Raw genomic sequence first — 19,586 nt, forward strand, 5'->3', positions numbered from 1 at the left:
GGTTCTCCTCATTGGCTCAAAATCATCATTATCCAAAGCTGATAATCTTTCTCTTGTGATTGATAACTCAGTTGTTTCCTCATCACCTCAGGTCAAGAGTCTGGGTGTCATCCTCGACAGTACTCTATCTTTCCAATCTCACATTAATAACATCACCGGTCTGCTTACTTCCACCTACGTAATATCAATCGCATCCGCCCCTCCCTCACTCCCCATACCACTGCCATTCTTGTTCACAGTCTTGTTACTTCTCGTCTGGACTACTGCAATTCACTCCTCTTTGGTCTCTGTAATAAATCTTTCCATAAGCTTCAGCTAGTCCAGAATTCTGCAGCTCGCATCATTACTCAAACCTCATCTATTCACCATGTTACTCCGGTCTTGCAGCAGCTTTGTTGGCTCCTGATTAAGTTTTGAATTGATTTTAAAATTCTGCTATTAACATTTAAGGCCATTCATAACCTAACCTTGCCCCTCTATATCTGTCCAACCTTCTTCATGTTGCCATTCCCTCCTGTAACCTTAGATCCTCTTCCTCCATCCACCTGACCGTCCCTCTTGCCCTTCTTACCACCATGGGAAGCCGAGCATTCAGTCGTTCTGCTCCCAAGCTCTGGAATTCATTACCTACTGAGATTAGAAATATCAAATCATTTTCAACCTTCAAATGTAAACTTAAAATGCATCTGTTTAAAATGTTTTTTTCTTTATGATTACAGTGGCTTTGTTTGGTTTTCATTTTCACATCTTCTATTTTTTCTGATGTTTTAAGTTGTTTATAATGTGTCTTTTTATTTATTTTTTTATTGTTTGTTCGGTGTCCTTGAGTTCTCAGAAAGGCGCCTTGTATAAATAAAATGTATTATTATCCATTCTGCTATATCCTAACTACAGGGTCATGGGGGTCTGCTGGAGCCAATCTCAGCCAACACAGGGCGCAAGGCAGGAAACAAACCCTGGGCAGGGTGCGCACACACACTAGGGACAATTTAGAATCGCCAATGCACCTAACCTGCATGTCTTTGGACCATGGGAGGAAACCAGAGCACCCACACGGGGAGAACATGCAAACTCCACACAGGGAGGACCTGGGAAGCAAACCTGGGTCTCCTAACTGCAAGGCAGCAGCGCTACCCACTGTGCCACCTGTGTTATTATTATTATTATCAATAAACATGGAATCAAACTTCAAAGCAATATTGATGAAAAGGTAAAAGCGAAAAGAGATCGAATATATATGAACATAGGTGAAATGACAGAAGTGCGCTGTGCGAGATGCAGATCACGTGGCACGGCAGCAGCAGCAAGCCAGCAGCTGATCAAGCAAAGAGGAGGTAAAAATAAATACTATATTTGTTTCCCATTGTATTACCGTTTAAGAGGGGATGTCGGAGGAGCGAACACATCTCCTTGGGGTGCGTTCAGCCCCACTCTTCACAATGCGAACGGCAGAGATGCAAAGTGGCTGGCACGTAGCACAGGTTTTGGTTGTGCAAAGCAAGGAGGGGACAAAGCCCCCTAGTCTTTTATAAGGATTTGCCACCTCCATAGCCACAAGTACAACACAAAGAAATACAGCGCACTCGTTGTCTTTTTCTCTGTCTGCCTCACTCTGCCTCCGCTGCTCCTCTCCTAAGCTTCGTCCTCCTCCTCCTCCTCCACGATGTGAGGCAGGCAGCTCCTTTAATTTTAGCCACCCTGGAAGTGCTCCCCATCTTCCGCACGTGTGGTCTGTCAGCACTTCCCCCATGATGTAGGGACTCTCCAATCATGAAGCTCCCCTTGGCGGCCCCCACTGGACCCAACAGGGCTGTCCCCCAGGATTCCATTACTCGGCATGTTTTGAGCCTCCTGGGGGAGATAAAGCTGTGTATAAGCTGTCTTCCCCTGTCCATCTATCCTGAGGGCATCCTGGCTGGGTAAGGACACCAGGCATCCTTCACATGCCTTAACAGTTCCATCCCTGCCATCCATTAGTAAAACTGAAGAGTTTTTTTGGCTGCAATATTGATATCTCTGCTACCCTCACTATGACAATAATGATTAAACCCAAAAAGACATAAATAAGTTTTATATAGTGCCTTTGAAGGTGTCCAGTACACCAAACGTATTTGCTTATACAGTACATATAAGCTGGGAGCCTGTTAAAGGAAGTGTGATGAAGATACTGAACCCTCTCAACCCAATAAAAATGAGGGCAAATAAGTAAGCAGTATTTATTTTATATAGTGCCTTTCAGGGTGACTACCAAGCCAAAGTAATTTAATGTATTAGTACAAGTAAAACAAGATTTCGTTAATAATAATTATTTGCATTTATAAAGCACTTTTTCTCACTACTCAAAGCGCTCACCAATTGCAGGTTAAGGGCCTTACAGAGCAGAGTCCCTATTGGCATTTACGGGATTCAAACCGGCATCCTTCCGATTGCCATTGCAAATCCCCAGCCTCAGAGCCACCACTCCGCCTGTAAGAAAGCAGAGACACCATTCCCTGACCGGGAATCGAACCCGGGTCGTGGCGGTGACAGTGCCAAATCCTAACCACTGAAAACCAAAGAACTATCCTGATAAAGATGACTGGAGGCTAGTGAGCAGTCTTAATTTTTTTTAAAGTGCCTTCTAAGGTCTCTAAAAGGCCAGCACTATTTTCTTATTAGGCAGGAGTTTATTATAGGATGCGTGATGACATCCCTAAAACTCATCAGTCCAATGACTGCAAACAAGCAAGCAATGTTTATGTTGTATATGCAGCAGTTCCTTTCAGGATGACCACCAAACCAAAGCTATTTAATGTTTCCGCAATGATAAAGTAGGATTTTGATACAGGAGTGAAGATCACCAAACACCAATAAAACTATTCTGAACTGAATGACCAGAAGCAAGTGACATATCTTTATTTTATAGTGCCTTTCAAGGTGTCCAAAAGGTAAAAAACTATTTGCTTATGCAGTGGCCTGGGAGCTTCTTGTACAAAGAATGATGGCAAGACAGAAAGCTCTCAATCCAGTGAAGATGACTGCGGACAAGTTAGCAATATTTATTTTATATTGTTCCTTTTAAGGTGTTCCAAAGGCCTAAACTATTTGTTTATAAAGTGGGAGTTTATTGTAGGCTGTGGTGGGTTGGCACCCTGCCCAGGATTGGTTCCTGCCTTGTGCCCTGTGTTGGCTGGGATTGGCTCCAGCAGACCCCCATGACCCTGTGTTCAGATTCAGCGGGTTGGAAAATGGATGGATGGATGGAGTTTATTGTAGGAATCATGATGACGTCTCTAAAAGACATCAGTCCAATGAAGCTCAGTGCAAACAAGCCAGCAATACGGATTGTATATAGCTCCTCTCAGAGTGACCAACAGACCAAAGCTTTTGAATATTTGATTTTGTTACAGGACTTGATTTTAATATCTATTCTGATGAGGATGACCCAAAAGAACTGGGAGATGTGTATTTCATATGGTGCCTTTCACCGACTTGGGTGATTTGACAGAACTGACATTAGCGACAGAGTGGAACCTCCGATCTTTAAGTGAAACGTAACATTCATTCACGTTCATTTCTCCTTTCAGAAAATCTTAACCACGGAGTAACCTTACACATGTGAAGTACTTGAAATGTGCGTTTGTCTATTTTGAGAATCAAACTTTTCATCTTTGTTAGAAAAGTCCAACACTGTATCCACTGAGCCAATATCACCAAATCACTGAAAAGAGCATTTCACCAGATTTGTATATAAATGATGAAAAAATTGTTATAATAAAAAAAATTGGTTTGTGTACATTGATCTCGAACCTTCAACCATTTGATTGAACATCCAACATGCTAGCTGCTTGATCAGTGCTGCTTAGCTGTCATGTTTGACAAAACTTCAAAATCAAAATACGTTTTTTTTTCTTTTTTTCAAATTAATTTGTCTACATAGGGGCGGCACGGTGGCACAGTGGGTAGCACTGCTGCCTCACAGTTAGGAGACCTGGGTTTGCTTCCCATGTTCTCCCCGTGTCTGCGTGCGTTTCCTCCCACAGTCCAAAGACATGAAGGTTAGGTGTATTGGCAATTCTAAATTGTCCCTGGTGTGTGCTTGGTGTGTGGGTGTGTGCACCCTGAGGTGGGCTGTCACCCTGCCCGGGGTTTGTTTCCTGCCTTGTGCCATAGGATTGGCCTCCAGCAGACCCCCGTGACCCTGTAATTAGGATACAGCAGGTTGGATAATGGATGGATACATTGGCTTGATTGGAAGTCCAACACGCTAACCACTTCTCCAAAACTGTTAACTTTTCATATATATGTGTGTGTTGGCTAAAAGTACAATATATATGTGTAATCACTAAAAATATAATATAAGGAAATGAGAAATTTAAACTTAACATAATTAACGCACAGATCCTGAGTCAAAACTGATCACTGGAGATCAGCATGCAAGCAAAGTTTGAAGGAAATTGGTTCAGTAAAAGTGAGTAAAATATTGATTACAAAATTTGGCCCTGACAAACAAAAAGGCTACATTGAATAAAATTGTTTACCAGCTATAATGATATCAGTTTCCTTGCACGCACCACCACAATGATGTTGAAACCAAACAAGTCAGAACAATCTTTAATTTCATAGAGTGCTCTTTGTGGTGACCAACAACAAAAAGCTATTTGCTTATACTGTACAGTCCAGATAAAATGGAGATTTGTGGCAGCACACAGATGATGATGAAATTACCACTTTGAAAGTGAAAGATATTTTCTATTGTGATACAAACAATAATTAAGACCTCTTCTTCTTCTTCTTCTTCTTCTTCTTCTTTCGGTTGCTCCCGTTAAGGTTTGCCACAGCGGATCATCCAAAATTGTTGTCCGCATATTGATTTGGCAAAATTTTACACTGGATGCCCTTCCTGACATAACCCTCCCCATTTATCCGGGCTTGGGACCGGCACGAAGAAACACACTGGTTTGTGACACAAACAATAATTAAGACCAAAAAGCAGAAATCCTGTGTGTGCATAGCAAGGCCGTCATAACAGCATTATAGGCCCCCGGGCAAAGCAGTGCACTGAGGCCCCTATCAATACAACCACTCACAGGAATAAAAATATAAATGGTCGATAAAATTCAACATATATTAATTGTATTGGTACTTCCAACAAAATCAGTGTTTAAACATTAAAAAACATGTTGTACAGCAAAGATTAATCAGCACAAACGTCTGAACAATATAACACAAGCCTCGGAAAACACAAAAATTTCAACTTGTAAATGATACTCAATTGGTAAACCATACAGACGAAGATAACACAGTATGAAATTATTGTGAATTCTTTATTATTAATCAAGCATTCAGCACAAACATTTGCGAAATTTCTTCGCAGAGAATTGAGTTGAGGTGACGTTAACATATATACGCTTTTAGGTTTTAGTGCGTGAGATCCGTACACATACCTGCAGGTGAGGCTGCAGAGGTGACCGTGATACTAAATCAGAGGTGAATGCCAATGTCCACTTGTAACACAGTAACAAATATTTATAGTATAATATAGTATATAATTTATTTAGTGACAGCAAGTCACAACATACATACAGTAGATTAGCATGGTGCCCCTATGCTCATGGGGCCCCTGGAAAACTGCCCAGCATGCCCATGCATTAAGATGGCCCTGGTGCATAGGTATTCACCCCCACTGTCAATACTTTGTAAAACCCCCTTTTGCTGCAATTCTATCTGAAAGTCTCCTGGGGAATGGCCCCATTAGCTTAGCACATCCAACCACTGGGATTTCTGCCGAGTCCACAACACAAATCTGATCCAACACCTTCAAGTTCAATGGGTTGTGTTGGTGTCCAGCGATTTTCAAGACGTGCCACAGATTGGACTGAGTTCTGGGCTTTGACTCGGCCAATCCAGAACATTTCAATGTTTCCCTTTAAACCACGCCAGTGGAGCTTTAGCAGTACGTTTGGGGTCATTCATTGTCCCTTCATCACTGTTTGAAATCTTGGGCAGACTCAAGCAGGTTTCTCCTCAAGAACTGCCCTGTATATAGTGCCACCCATCTTTACTTCCATCCTGACTGGCTTTCCTGTCCCTGCCAAAGAAAATCATCCCAACAGCATGACGCTGCCACCAGTATAATTCACTATTGAAATGGTTTCCTCGGGGTGATGGGAAGTGTTGAGTTTGATCCACATGAATGGTGTTTCCCATGATGGATAAAGAGTTCAATTTTAGTCTCATCAGACTAGTGAACCTTCTTCCATGTGCTTAGGGTATCTGCCACATGCTATTGGGCAAACTCCAAAAGTGTTTTATTTTTTTCTTTAAGCAATGGCTTTTTTTCTGGCCACTCTTCCATAAAGCCCCACCCTTTGCAGCCATTTGTTAGTTACATTAGTTAGGTTATGTTAAATTGTGTTAAAATGTTGTTAGTTGTATTAAAATGCATAGTCTATGGGAGAATCTATTATATTCCCTATAGTGAAATTGAATTTTCTCATAATTTCTTGTCCCTCTGACTACAGATTAGTCCCAGTTTATGATCTGCCTTGCAGTTGGAGGGCAAAGAGTTTCAAATTGTATCCCAAATTGTATCATATTGACCATATTGAATGTGCCATACAATGTAGAGAATGTAATAAGTAAAGCATATGTAAGTTTGCCATAGAGAAATAACACCACCTTTAAGTGTAGAAAGTAACTGAAGTTTAACAAGAATAAACTAACTTTGCAGAAGAAATATTTTTCCTTTTTTGTCTTTTTCCCTGTGTGTGTAATAACTTTTTTGTCTATTTTTGTGTGAACTGTTTTGCTTTGAATTTTCACCAGACCTTTCTAAAACAAACTTTATTGAACTGAGAAATGTCTTTTGTTACATGTTTGACTCATGCTGATCTTACCTTGCCCACCCAGTAGCAGCTCAATTTTGGGAAACTGGAAAACGTCGCAACTACAGAGTGTACGGCTATGGACAGATACTCCCATCTCAGCTGTGGATCTTTGCTGCTCCTTCAGTGTTACCCCTGGTGCCGTTGTCTGTGAGTTTTGGTGGGCGGCCTTCTCTTGTCAGGTTTGTAGTGGTGCCATACTCTTTGCATTTGGTTGTAATGGATTTAATGGGGGGATATTCATAGTTTGGGATATTTTTTTATAACCCAACCTTGATCTCTACTTCTCTCCACAACTTTGTCTCTGACCTGTGTGGAGTGCTCCTTGGTCTTCATATTGCTTGCTTAGTAGGGTTGCAGACTCAGACACTTTTCAGAACAGGTCTGTTTACACAGATATCATGTGACTGATCATGTGACACAGGTGGACCCTAATCAACTGATTACAGTATGAGCCATCTGAAGTTAATTGGTTGGACCAGATCTTAATTAGGGGTTTCATAACTGGGGATGGATGAATACATGCACATAGAACTTTCACTTTTTACTTGTTTATATATATACTAGACATTAAGCCTGTTACAATAACGGGCGCTAGAACAGTAGTGCATAAACATTAGTAGGAACAGTCTATATTAAATGGCAAGGGACCCTGACCTCATTCTGTTTGCTCTCTTAATTTTTTTGTTAAAAATATTTTTGCAAGAAGCCTAAAGTAAAATAATATTAAAAATAAAATAGAAACGTATATGACAATACAGTAAGTTTAATTAATATTGCCTTAGTGTAAAACCTTACAACAATCTGTAATACACAATATCTGAAGAAGATATTTAGGAAAATGTTTTTATTTTTTTACATCAGGAAATTTTTCAATAAAATTTCATTATAGACAACATTTTTTGCGAATACTCTGTCTGAGTTTGGCAACAGTTTGCCTTGTTCAGGACCATCTACAACATTGACAACAACATCTGTAAAACTTCAAACTCTTGATAATGCAACATATAACTGACCGTGGCTAAATACTGGTTCTGGCAAGTAAATGCCAACTTTTTCTAAGGTTTGTCCTTGAGCTTTATTAATTGTTATGGCAAAGGCTAATGTAACTGGAAATTGTCGCCTTCTAGTGGTAAAGGGGAAATTAGTAGAGGATAGAGCCAAATCAACACAAGGAATATTCTGACGCTCATTTTCATTTTTTCAATCGATCTATCTGCTCGTATTTTTCTTTGTCTTTCAGCCTTTCTTTTGTTGATGTTTACTTGCTGAGCTGACCGTTCTTCCAGGAGATGTTACTTATATACGATTTGAGAGTCTGGGTCTTTTGTCCTGCTTGATGTGTCCTTTTTTTTGGGTGGCATGTTGTTATTAGATAGTTAGTTAGTAAACGTCTCCCCAGCAATGGATTTTATGTGCACGGCCGCGACTACCCAATCAGCACTCTCCCCAGCAATGCTGTCCTTTATTTGTTTATCATGCGCGGCCTTGGCTACGTGATTCACTGTGCGCCCAACTTCCAGTGTGTGTGCGTCCACGGTGCCGGTCATGTGTGTCGCACCGAGCCTCGCGCATGCGCACTTCACCAAAAGACACACACACACGGACACCTGGACGCACACAGGGCTTTTATTAAAGAGGATGCCATTGGAGTATAGTGAAGTGGCCTTCTATGAGCCCTGACTTGAATCCTATTGAACATCTATGGAAAGAACTGAAACATGCAGTCCGGAGAAGAGACCCCTTTCAAACCTGACCCTGCTGGAGCATTTTTCTCAGGAAAGGTGAGCCAAGTGACCTGTGGACGGGAGCAGAAGTCTCATGGAGAGCTCCAGGAATCGCTTGTGAGCAGTGATTGCATCTATAGGTTGTGCAACAAAATATTAGGTTAAGGATCCAATCATTGCTGTCCTTGCCATCTTCATTTGTGATGTTATTTGAAATATTCTATTGAATCAATACTTTAATGCAAAGTCTGACTATTATTGAATATAGAATAAGCAATGATGGGTGCCAATTGTGGGTTTTCTTCTTTTTCATGGAGGGGAACCAACAATTTTGTCGACGTCTGATAAAAGCCCCCAGTTATTTGATGAAAGGTTGTTTGTCTTGAGCTTCAAACTGAGTATGAAATGTAGTTGATACAAGAAAGTCATAAGCTAGAGTGATTCCTTGGGCATTCTCTTTATATCAGGAATCTGTAGGTGAAGTAGAAATAGCAGACAACTTTTGGTGTTGCTAGGTCAAGACGCATGTGTTATGAGTGATCTGTTATTGAATTTATTAAAAGCATATCAAATTCCATACAATCAAGTCAAACTTAACAAAGTTAAAATCAAATCAACCCCAACCTGAAAACCTGGAAAAGGAAACCTGGTGGTGGAATGGAGAAGTACAGGAGAGTATACAGAGGAAGAGGATTACAAAGAAGAAGTGGGAAATTCAGAGAGATGCAGAAAGTAGACAAGAGTACAAGGAGATAAGGTGCAAGGTGAAGAGAGAGGTGGTGAAGGCTAAAGAAAAGGAATATGATGAGTTGTATGAGAGGCTGGACAATAAAGAGGGAGAAAAGAACCTGTACTGATTGGCTAGACAGAGGGACTGAGCTGGAAAAGATGTGCAGCAGGTTAGGGTAAAGAGGGAAAAGGACGCACAAACAAGGAAACAGGAAGGAGGTGAAGAGGTTGGATGATGTGGAGATAGTGAATCAGGAAGTGCAACGGATTAGCAAGGAGGAAGTAAGGACAGCTATGAAGAGGATGAAAAATGGAAAGGCTGTTGGTCCAGATGACATACCTGTGGAAGCATGGAGGTGTTTAGGAGAGATAGCAGTGGAATTTTTAACCAGATTGTTAAATGGAATCTTGGAAAGTGAGAGGATGCCTGAGGAGAGGAGAAGAAGTGTACTGGTGCTGAAATTTAAGAATAAGGACCTCTACGGAAGTGACGTTACCAGCCCAACACACCACACTGGCCATCACAGAGTTGTCGAAGATGTGAAGGATGTCTGCTCTGTCCTTTCTTACATAGTTCTTCAGTGTTATGAGATGATTCTTTTAATATGGCCCCCCAAATACTTGTAGGAGTAGACCACCTCTACATCCTCTTCTCGAATAGTGACTGGACATAGAGGCTGTTTGGTGCAGTGAAAGTCAATAAGCAGTTCCTTGGTTTTGCTGATGTTACATTGCAGACAATTCTCTTTACACCAAGAAACAAGGTTCTCCTCCTGACTCCTATACTTTTTGTCATCCCCTTTACCAGAACATCCCATAAGTGCAGAATCATCTGAGGACTTCTGCCAGTGACTTGGCCTGGTGTTTTATTTATAGTCAGAGGTGTTCAGAGTGAACAGAAAAGTTGACAGGATGGTTCCTTGTGGTGCTCCTGTCTCACAAACTGCAGTCTGCCTGACAGATCATCCACTTGCATATGACTGTAGCAGAATCCATCCATCCATCCATTTTCTAACCCGCTGAATCCGAATACAGGGTCACGGGGGTCTGCTGGAGCCAATCCCAGCCAACACAGGGCACAAGGCAGAAACCAATCCTGGGCAGGGTGCCAACCCACCGCAGGACACACACACACACAAAGCACACCCACTTTTGAAAATTTAGAATCGCCAATCCACCTAACCTGCATGTCTTTGGATTGTGGGAGGAAACCGGAGCGCCCAGAGGAAACCCACGCAAACACGGGGAGAACATGCAAACTCCACGCAGGGAGGACCCGGGAAGCGAACCCGGGTCTCCTAACTGCGAGGCACTGTAGCAGAATACTGAAACATAACAAAATGTGCAAAAATGAAGGGGCTTGTGAAATATTTCCGAAGGCCCTGTATATTCTTATAATGTACAGCAGGGGTGTCAATCTCAGGTCCTGGGGGGCTGCAGTAGCATCAGCTTTTCATTCCATTCACCTCCTTAATTAGTAACCAATTACTGCAGCTGATTTAACAGATGTGTTTCATCTTAATTTTATTTGGCTGGTTCAGTTGTTTTTTTATTTCCTTAAATGGCTGTCTTGGAGGGCCACCATTTTTGCTCCTAACCAATCTCCTATTTACTGTAGCTGCCAATGAAAGCCCGTTATTTAATTTTACGCCATTTTTTAGTGTTCTCATTCTGGCCAACCAAGCATTTCCAATATGTTGTTTTTTTTCTGAGATCACCGTCCATATGCTTTGTATACCAGAGCAGATTAATATTTCTTTTTTTTTTTGTTTGTTTTTCAAATATTTTATTAAAGGCAGATGTGTGATGGATACACAGGTGAAAAGGCAATCTCAGTGATCCTGGTCATCTGTCGGTTTACTTTACGTCTCATTATTGCTTTGCTGTTGAAAAAATAATGAAACAATTAAAGTGGAAGTCAATTAAAATCAAGGGGACACAGTATGCTCCATTAGCAGCAGTAATTGGTAACTAATGGAGAAAGTGGCTAGAAAGAAGTGATCTCTGTGATCTGAGTTTGACACCCCTGATGTATAGCCAGGTGTTGCAGATGGTGTAAGAAGTATCACTAAAACTCCAAACCCGGTGAGGAAGAGTGCAAACATGTGAATAACGACTTGAATGTAGTCTCTTTTAGGGGGACCTCCAGGCTAAAGCTAAATCAGCAGTTGGCTCGGGGAGTGTAATGGAATCAGCACTGCAGCCAGATGAAGAGTAGCAGAAGCCCCCCAGACTGGAGGAGAATTATTTAGCCTAACAGGTCTTCTGCCGCGTTTTGGTACTCCTGCATTTCCATTTCCACCATTTTCTGATTGGAAAGTACAGAGCATTTATACACATCCAGTGTGTACCTTTTGCTTGCATATTTAATTTCTGCAGCCTTTACCAATAGTTGAATTTAAGCATATTAGACAGCTTATCCAGTGCACTTATTCATAAATTCCTGTTTTGCACATTTTTAACATTACCGTCTTTGGAGTGCTAGATTATGTCCATATTTGGAGTATTTTATTGTTTTCCTATGCTTTGCTATCTCTTAGTAGTATTTCATCCAGAAAGGGCATGTCACATGATAAGACTTCTCTGCCGACTTTTAGTCACAGGCTTCATGTACAAAATCTTAGAGGCAGTCAGCGGTCGCTCCTGAGAAGGTCTGTCATCTAATCTGACAGCCCCAGAAGCTAAGTCGGATCATTCTTCAGCTCACCCCGACCAAATCAAGCAGGTTAGATTCTCTCTTAAGCTGTAGGGGCGGGCTCTGTGCACGTGAGAGCTGACGACCAATGAGCACTCACCTGTGAGTTCAATTCATATAAAATAAGAAGCACTGGAAGTTTGGACCTCACAAACAGAAAATAGACTCGTCTGTCTGATATCTTGTGCTTTACGTACCACACAAGAATGGGAAAAAAAAAACAACAACCCTGTCAGGGGCCACATTATTGGCTGTCAAAAAAGGGGGAGTACACGCGATTCTTTTACGATCTGTGCTGGAAAGTCATCTTGGATTTGGGTAATCTGTCATCACAAGCGAATTCTAGTCATGTAATCTAACATCCTCAGGTGACGAGATTGGCGACAGCGCTCACCAAGTTTGACATCCCCTCCGAGAAGAAGTCACAACTGCTTTCTTCTTTTTCTTCTTCTTCTTCTTCTTTAGGCTGCTCCTGTTAGGGGTCGCCACAGCGGATCATCTTCTTCCATATCTTTCTGTCCTCTGCATCTTGTTCTGTTACACCCATCACCAGCATGTCCTCTCTCACCACATCCATAAACCTTTGCTTAGGCCTTCCTCTTTTTCTCTTACCTGGCAACTGTATTAGCATCCTTCTCCCAATATACCCCTCATCTCTCCTCTGCACATGTCTAAACCAATGCAATCTCGCCTCTCTGACTTTGTCTCCCAACTGCCCAACATGAGCTGACCCTCTAATTTCCTCATTTCTAATCCTATCCATCCTCGTCACACCCAATGCAAATCTTAGCATCTTTAACTCTGCCACCTCCAGCTCTGTCTCCTGCTTTCTGGTCAGTGCCACCGTCTATAGCCCATATAACATACAGTAGCTGGTCTCACTACCATCCTGTAGACCTTCCTTTCAGTCTGGCTGATACCCGTTTGTCACAAATTACTCCTGACACTCTTCTCCATCCATTCACCCTGCCTGCACTCTCTTCTTCGCTTCTCTTCCACAATCCCCGTTACTCTGTACTGTTGATCTCAAGTATTTAAACTCATCCACCTTCACCAACTCTACTCCCTGCAGCCTCACCATTCCACTGCTTTAAGTTCTTCTAATTATTGAACATCTATTGTATTCTTTGTAATTTTTTAACTTTTGCAGTTCTTTTTTTCCTTATATTTCCAGGATTTCCAATTACTGGGGTTTGCTGGAGTTTCCAATTGTGGATAATTATGTCGTACTCATTAACATAAAACTTATATTGTTCTACAGGACTTGCAGCATTTTACACCTGAGATATTTGCATTTGTTGTTTTCTCTACTATAAGTGTTTCTTAAAGAATATTCAAAAGAAATAAAAGTTAATTTGTTGTAATTTCTTATTGTGATGTGTGCAATTGCCATTAATTTTCTCAAATTAATTACAAAATTGTTGCAATATTTATTAATGACATTTACATGTATATCAGTTGATACTTGAAAGTCTTGCATAGTTTGTCATTTAACTTTGGTTTGCATTCATGTTATTATAATTCCTTCCAACATGTAAATAATGGCTTACTTGGTTGTTATATAACAGCAGTCATTTCAAATAACTGCATTTCAAGTGGCTGCATACAGAAGTAAGTGAACTTATTTCAGACTTGAATGCTCAGCAGATATAAGTGACAAGCAAATCTGAAGGCATCAGACATTTCCTTGTCAAAAATGTGAAACTATCGATCCAGAATGGATATACTGTATATAACGCAAATATCTAATCAGCCAATCACATGGCAGCAACTCAATGCATTTAGGCCTGTAGACCTTTTCAAGATAACTTGCTGAAGTTCAAACCGAGCATAAAAATGAGGAAGAAAGATGACTGAAGTGACTTTGAACATGGCATGGTTGTTGGTGTCAGATGGGCTGGTCTGAGTATCTCAGAAACTGCTGATGTACTGGGATTTTCATGCACAACCATCTCTAGGGTTTACAGAGAATGGTCTGAAAAAGAGAAAATATCCAGTGAGCAGCAGTTCTGCCTTGTTGATGCCAGAGGTCTGAGTTGAATGTTCAGACTGGTTCAAGCTGATAGAAGAGACAACAATAACTCAAATAACCACTTGTTACAAATGAGGCATGCAGAAGAGCATCTCTTAACGCACAACTCATTTAATCTTTTAAGCAGATGGGCTGCAGCAGCAGAAGACCACGCTGGGTTCCACTCCTGTCAGCTAAGGATAGGAAACTGTGGTTGAAATTCTCATGGGCTGACAAAATTGGACAACAGAAGATTGGAACAAACGTTGGCTGGTCTGTTGAGTCTCAATTTTGCTGCAACAGTTGGATGGTAGGGTTAGAATCTGGTGTCAACATGAAGCATGGATCCATCCTGGTTTGCATCAACTGCTCAGGCTGGTGGTGATGGTTTAATGGTATGGGGAATATTTTTTTGGCACACTTTGGACCCCTTAGTACAAATTGAGCATTGTTTAAATGCCCCAGTCTACCTGAGTATTGTTGCAAACTATGACCATCCCTTTATGACTGTAGTGTACCCATCTTCTTATCACTACTGTACTTCCAGCAGGATAACATGACATGTCATACAGCTGAGATCATCTCAAACTTGCTTCTTGAATGTGACAATGAGCTCACTGCACTCAAATGGCCTCCACAGTCACCAGATCTCAATCCAATAGAGCATCTTTGGGATGTGGTGCAACAAAAGATTTGCATCATGGATGTGCAGCCAACAAACCTTCAGCAACTCCGTTGTCAAGTCAATATTGACCAAAACCCATGAGAATTGTTTCCAACACTTTGTTGAATCAATACCATGAAGAATTATGGCAGTTCTGAAGGCCAAAGGGGGTCCAATCCGGTACTAGCAAAGTGTACCTAATAAAGTGGCCGGTGAGTGTGTGTGTAAAAATAAAGGTTTTGGGCACCCACAGGACAAACCCTCTATATAAATGAAAATAAAAGTGAGTTATTAACACATTGAAAAAAGGCAAAAAAGACATCTTTATAAATGTGAGTCTCAAAGTGACTGCTCCAAAATGGCGACACCTGGTTAAACACAGGCCAGGCAGGAAGAGGCAGGTCCAGGGTGACAGATACAAAGCCGTCCACTGGAGGGATGCAGGGCCTATAACCAAAGTGAACTCACGGCCAGGTAGGTAGTACCTCATTTGGCTAATATCCTATTTGATCACCAAGGTTTCATGTTCCACCGCCACACTCCTGGTCTCTCACTTCAGCAGGTTCTGGCTCAGATACATGGTGAGGTGTTCTACACCATCGACCTTTTGGATGAATACAGCAAAAAGGCCTGTGTCCAAACCATCGGTCTGGAGAATGAAAAGCACAGAAAAATCAGGAGCAGACAAAATAGGTGCAGACATAAGAACCTGTTTCAAGTCACAGAATGAAACTTTTGTTTTAATATCTCATGCCACTGAATTAGGAGCCTACATCTTTAAGTCTGTCAAGGGCACTGGCCACTCAGAGAAGCAGGGAACAAACTGGCAGTAGTACCTCACTAACTGTAAGAATGCTTGTATTTACTGCTTGTTTTCAGATGGGATCATTTCATGATGGCATCAACCTTGGTGCACTGTGGACATACTGTAGCACTATCCACCAAGTAGCCTAAATATTTCGCATCAATCCAAAATAACATTTCTGTGGCTTTGTTTAATGTCAGACGCATGTCATGAACATGCTGGATGTGTTCCTCCCAGGTGCTTAAGTAGATGACAATAATCTGTCATCCAGGTTGGTGGCACTGTAGGAATTGTGGAGACATAGGACTCTATCCACCAGATGTTGGAAAGTCGCTGGGGGTCCATGCAATCTGAATGGGAGGATTTGATTCTGCTAGTGACCACTAAAGGTACTAAATGTGATCTTTTCCTTAGCGGATTCTATTAAAGAAATTTGCCAGTAACCTTTCATCATGTCCAGCATTGTCAAAAACTGAGCTTTACCAAGCCATTCGAGAGTTCATTGAGATAAGCATCTTGAGACTTGACTAAGTCAGCAGAGGTCATTGCAAAAGTGTCAACTCTCATCCGGCTTTGGGACCAATATGAAAGGGTTAGGCCAGGAACTAAAATTTCCTCAATTACACCAAGTTCCAGCATTCATTTGATTTCAAGTTCCATTTCCCTATGTGTTGCTTCCAGGAGGCAGTATGGGCTTTCTTGAATGACTACCCCTGGTTCTGTAATGATATCATGAGCAATCAGAGAGGTCCCACCAGGTCTCTCATTCACCACTTCCGGGACAGACAAGATGGCTGCTTCAAGCTCTTGTCGCTGTTTAGGTGTCACATTGGTTCTGAAATTAAGGTCACCTTGGTGGGCTAAGAAAGAACAAGATTGTTCAGAATAGTGATTAGGCTCCCTTTCCTTCCATGATTTTAAGAGATTGATATGATATGCTCGTTCAGGAGGCCGGAGATTCAATTGTTTCAACAAAGAACAGACCAATCCATTTTTTTCCTTAATTTTGTAGGAACTCTGCCAATAGGACAATAATTTAGAATGGGGAGTGAGAATGAGGACCATGACATGGTCCCTAGGATGGAACTCACAGAGCATTAGGCCACGGTCATAACGTTGGCCTGTGCTGTTTCCACATGCTCCACATTTTCCTTTAAAATAGGTTGAATTTTTGCAACTCTATCACATAATTGTGTGATATACTCAAGAATATTTATGGAAGGGAGTGCCTCATCCCCCCAGCCTTCTTTTAGAATATTATATAGTAGTTATATTGTCGTCTGTATAACATCTCAAAAGGGGAGAAGCCCATAGAGGCATTTGGGACCTCCTTGTAAGCAAATAGAGCAAAGGGAAGTAATTGATCCCAGTTCCATCTGTCCTCGCTGACCACCTTGCACAATATCTGTCTGAGCGTCTGATTGAATTGCTCTACTTGACCATCAGTTGGAGGAGGATATGCTGAGTGCTTAATTTTGATAATTTTGGCAAACTCTCTAAATGTCTCAGAGGTGAAAGGCGTTCCCTGGCCTGTTAAGACGTCCTTAGGGATGTCTATAGGTGCAAAAAAAACTACCAGTTCCCCTGTGATGTTCTTGGAATTGGGATTTGCTCTAGGGGATAAGAACTGGATATTGTGTAGCGTAATCTGTCAGCTCTAATGCTGATTCATTTTCATCTGTATCTCTAATTTGTCTCTGTATGTTAACTGATTTTTTGATTACTGTGTCTATGAAAATGTCATTGGCTGTATTTTTGTTTATTGTTTTGAAATTATTGCTGTGATTTATGTCTATTGCTTCTATCCATCTTTACTAATACTGTAGTTACAGTAGCTGCTATGATAAGTGGGTTTATTTTGATAAAGCAAATCCGACACATTTAATCATTCACTCTTGAAAATATTGAAATCATAGTGTAGTTTTGCAAATGCCATTTTTGCAATGCCTTTAAACCACCGTTGTTTCCAAACATTCACTTCCAGACGTTTCTTTATTATTTCTATTTTTAATTCTGTCCCTACGCATTGTTTAATTTATGTGTGTGAAGGCAACAAGATCTGACCAGCTGCATCTGCTGCATTTTGTTTTACTTGCTTTTGATTCCTGCAGCAGAAGAATTAGATTAGGCAGCAAAAATGGCAGAATGCCAGTCCACCTAAGTGCTCAAATCCCGAAATGGGGTGTCTGACAGTGTATGGGACCATCAGGTTTGGGGGGAGCAAGACAAACCATACAAATAGTTACACAACTGTAATTCCACATATTTACATCACATCCCAAGTCATTGGATGTGTAAAATATACAAATACGAATACTAGGGTGTTGTACCATTATGAATGCAGAGAAAAGCCAAGCAAAATGACACCTTTTATTGGCTAACTAAAAAGATTACAATATGTAAGCTTTTAAAGGAACTCAGGGCCCTTCTTCAGGCAAGATGTAAAGATGGGGCCTGAGTTGCCTCGAAAGCTTGCATATTGTAATCTTTTTGGTTAGCCAATAAAAGGTGCCATTTGCTTGGCTTTTCTCTAAATATGAATACAAAATATACAAGTAAATACACATTTCTAGAAAAAAAGATACAAAAAAAAAGAAAACCATGGAGGTCAAGACCAATATGAGAGACAACAATTGATGTAAAAAGAGCAAAGGTCAGAACTACAGTAAAAGATGAAGATAGTCAGCAAAGAATGGTGAGCAAAAGCAGTGCTGATCTAAGCTCTTATAGAACCCAAGGTGGCAGCCCTCATTGCCCAGAGTGTGCCTCTTGAGTTACCATAGCATGGATGGAAGGATCTGGGGGTCAAAATGGTGTGAAGCAAGCACCACTTGAGTTTCATAAATGGCATCCAAAGCATGCATTCAATTGTATTAAAAATCAATGACGTGGTGGGGTTCCCCCTTGTTGTGTGGAGCATGTGTCCCTTGAGTTACCAAAACAGTGTACATAGCACAGAGGTAGGTGAGAGTCAGTATGGTTTGGATTGCAGAGTGTGCCACTTAAATTTCAAAAATGACATCCCTCAGGTGACCCCAAAAACCCCCAAAACAAGATCACAAAGAATGAGGCAGATAAACAGAATCCCAGCCATAGCATTGTAACTCCACCTCGTCTGGTCTCCATTAAACTTAGCCTGGAAGATCTCCTAAGATGGTATCACTTGAGACCAAAGCACAGTTTTATTTCTTTCTTGTTTTTTCTCAATTTCATCTGAACAAGCAACATTCATTTTAAATACTAAATCTTTTTTCACATCTGTGGTTGTATTTTCTAGATCACTTACAGGGTTGTGGACAGCTGTATGGTCACATAATTCACCTTTGTGCCACATGTTATTATTTATCAACCATCCATCCACATTTTGAGCCCTGACATCACCATGACAAACTTATTGGAGCTGAAGCCTATCCCAGAAACATAACGATGAGGCAGAAACAAACCCAAAGGGATACTAGCGCATTAGATAGATAGATAGATAGATAGATAGATAGATAGATAGATAGATAGATAGATAGATAGATAGATAGATAGATACTTTATTAATCCCAAGGGGAAATTCACATAATCCAGCAGCAGTATACTGATACAAAGAAACAATATTAAATTAAATAGTAATAAAAATGAAAAGAATTAAAATAAAATTAATGTTCGCATTTACTCCCCCGGGTGGAATTGAAGAGTCGCATAGCATACTCGCTCACACATGGCCAAATTACATAAGTCTAACCATTTATGCTCTTGCACTGATGGAGGAAAGCTGAGTGGAAAAAGAAAACTGGTATGAATTTGAGCCCAGGCTCCAAAGACTTTTAGATAGCAGGACTAACTATTGTGACATGCCCATGTAAGTCATGATTCAACGAGCCAAAGTGGGCAAATGGCACTCCTCCCCTCAGATACCTCGACTGAGTCTCTGCTCCCCACTTTAGGTTCAAATCCTTGATGTTTGCCTGTAGAGTAAACAGTAGGTCAGCACCTGTATGGAGGCATTTATGTGGTCTTCTGCTCCTTCTCACCCCCTCAGGTTCACTGATGAATGACATTTGATAATATCACCTGTGCCTGGCATCAAATCTTTTTTTTAAA

Source organism: Polypterus senegalus, chromosome 3, assembly GCF_016835505.1.
Source record: "Polypterus senegalus isolate Bchr_013 chromosome 3, ASM1683550v1, whole genome shotgun sequence".
In the NCBI taxonomy this organism is placed as follows: domain Eukaryota; kingdom Metazoa; phylum Chordata; class Cladistia; order Polypteriformes; family Polypteridae; genus Polypterus; species Polypterus senegalus.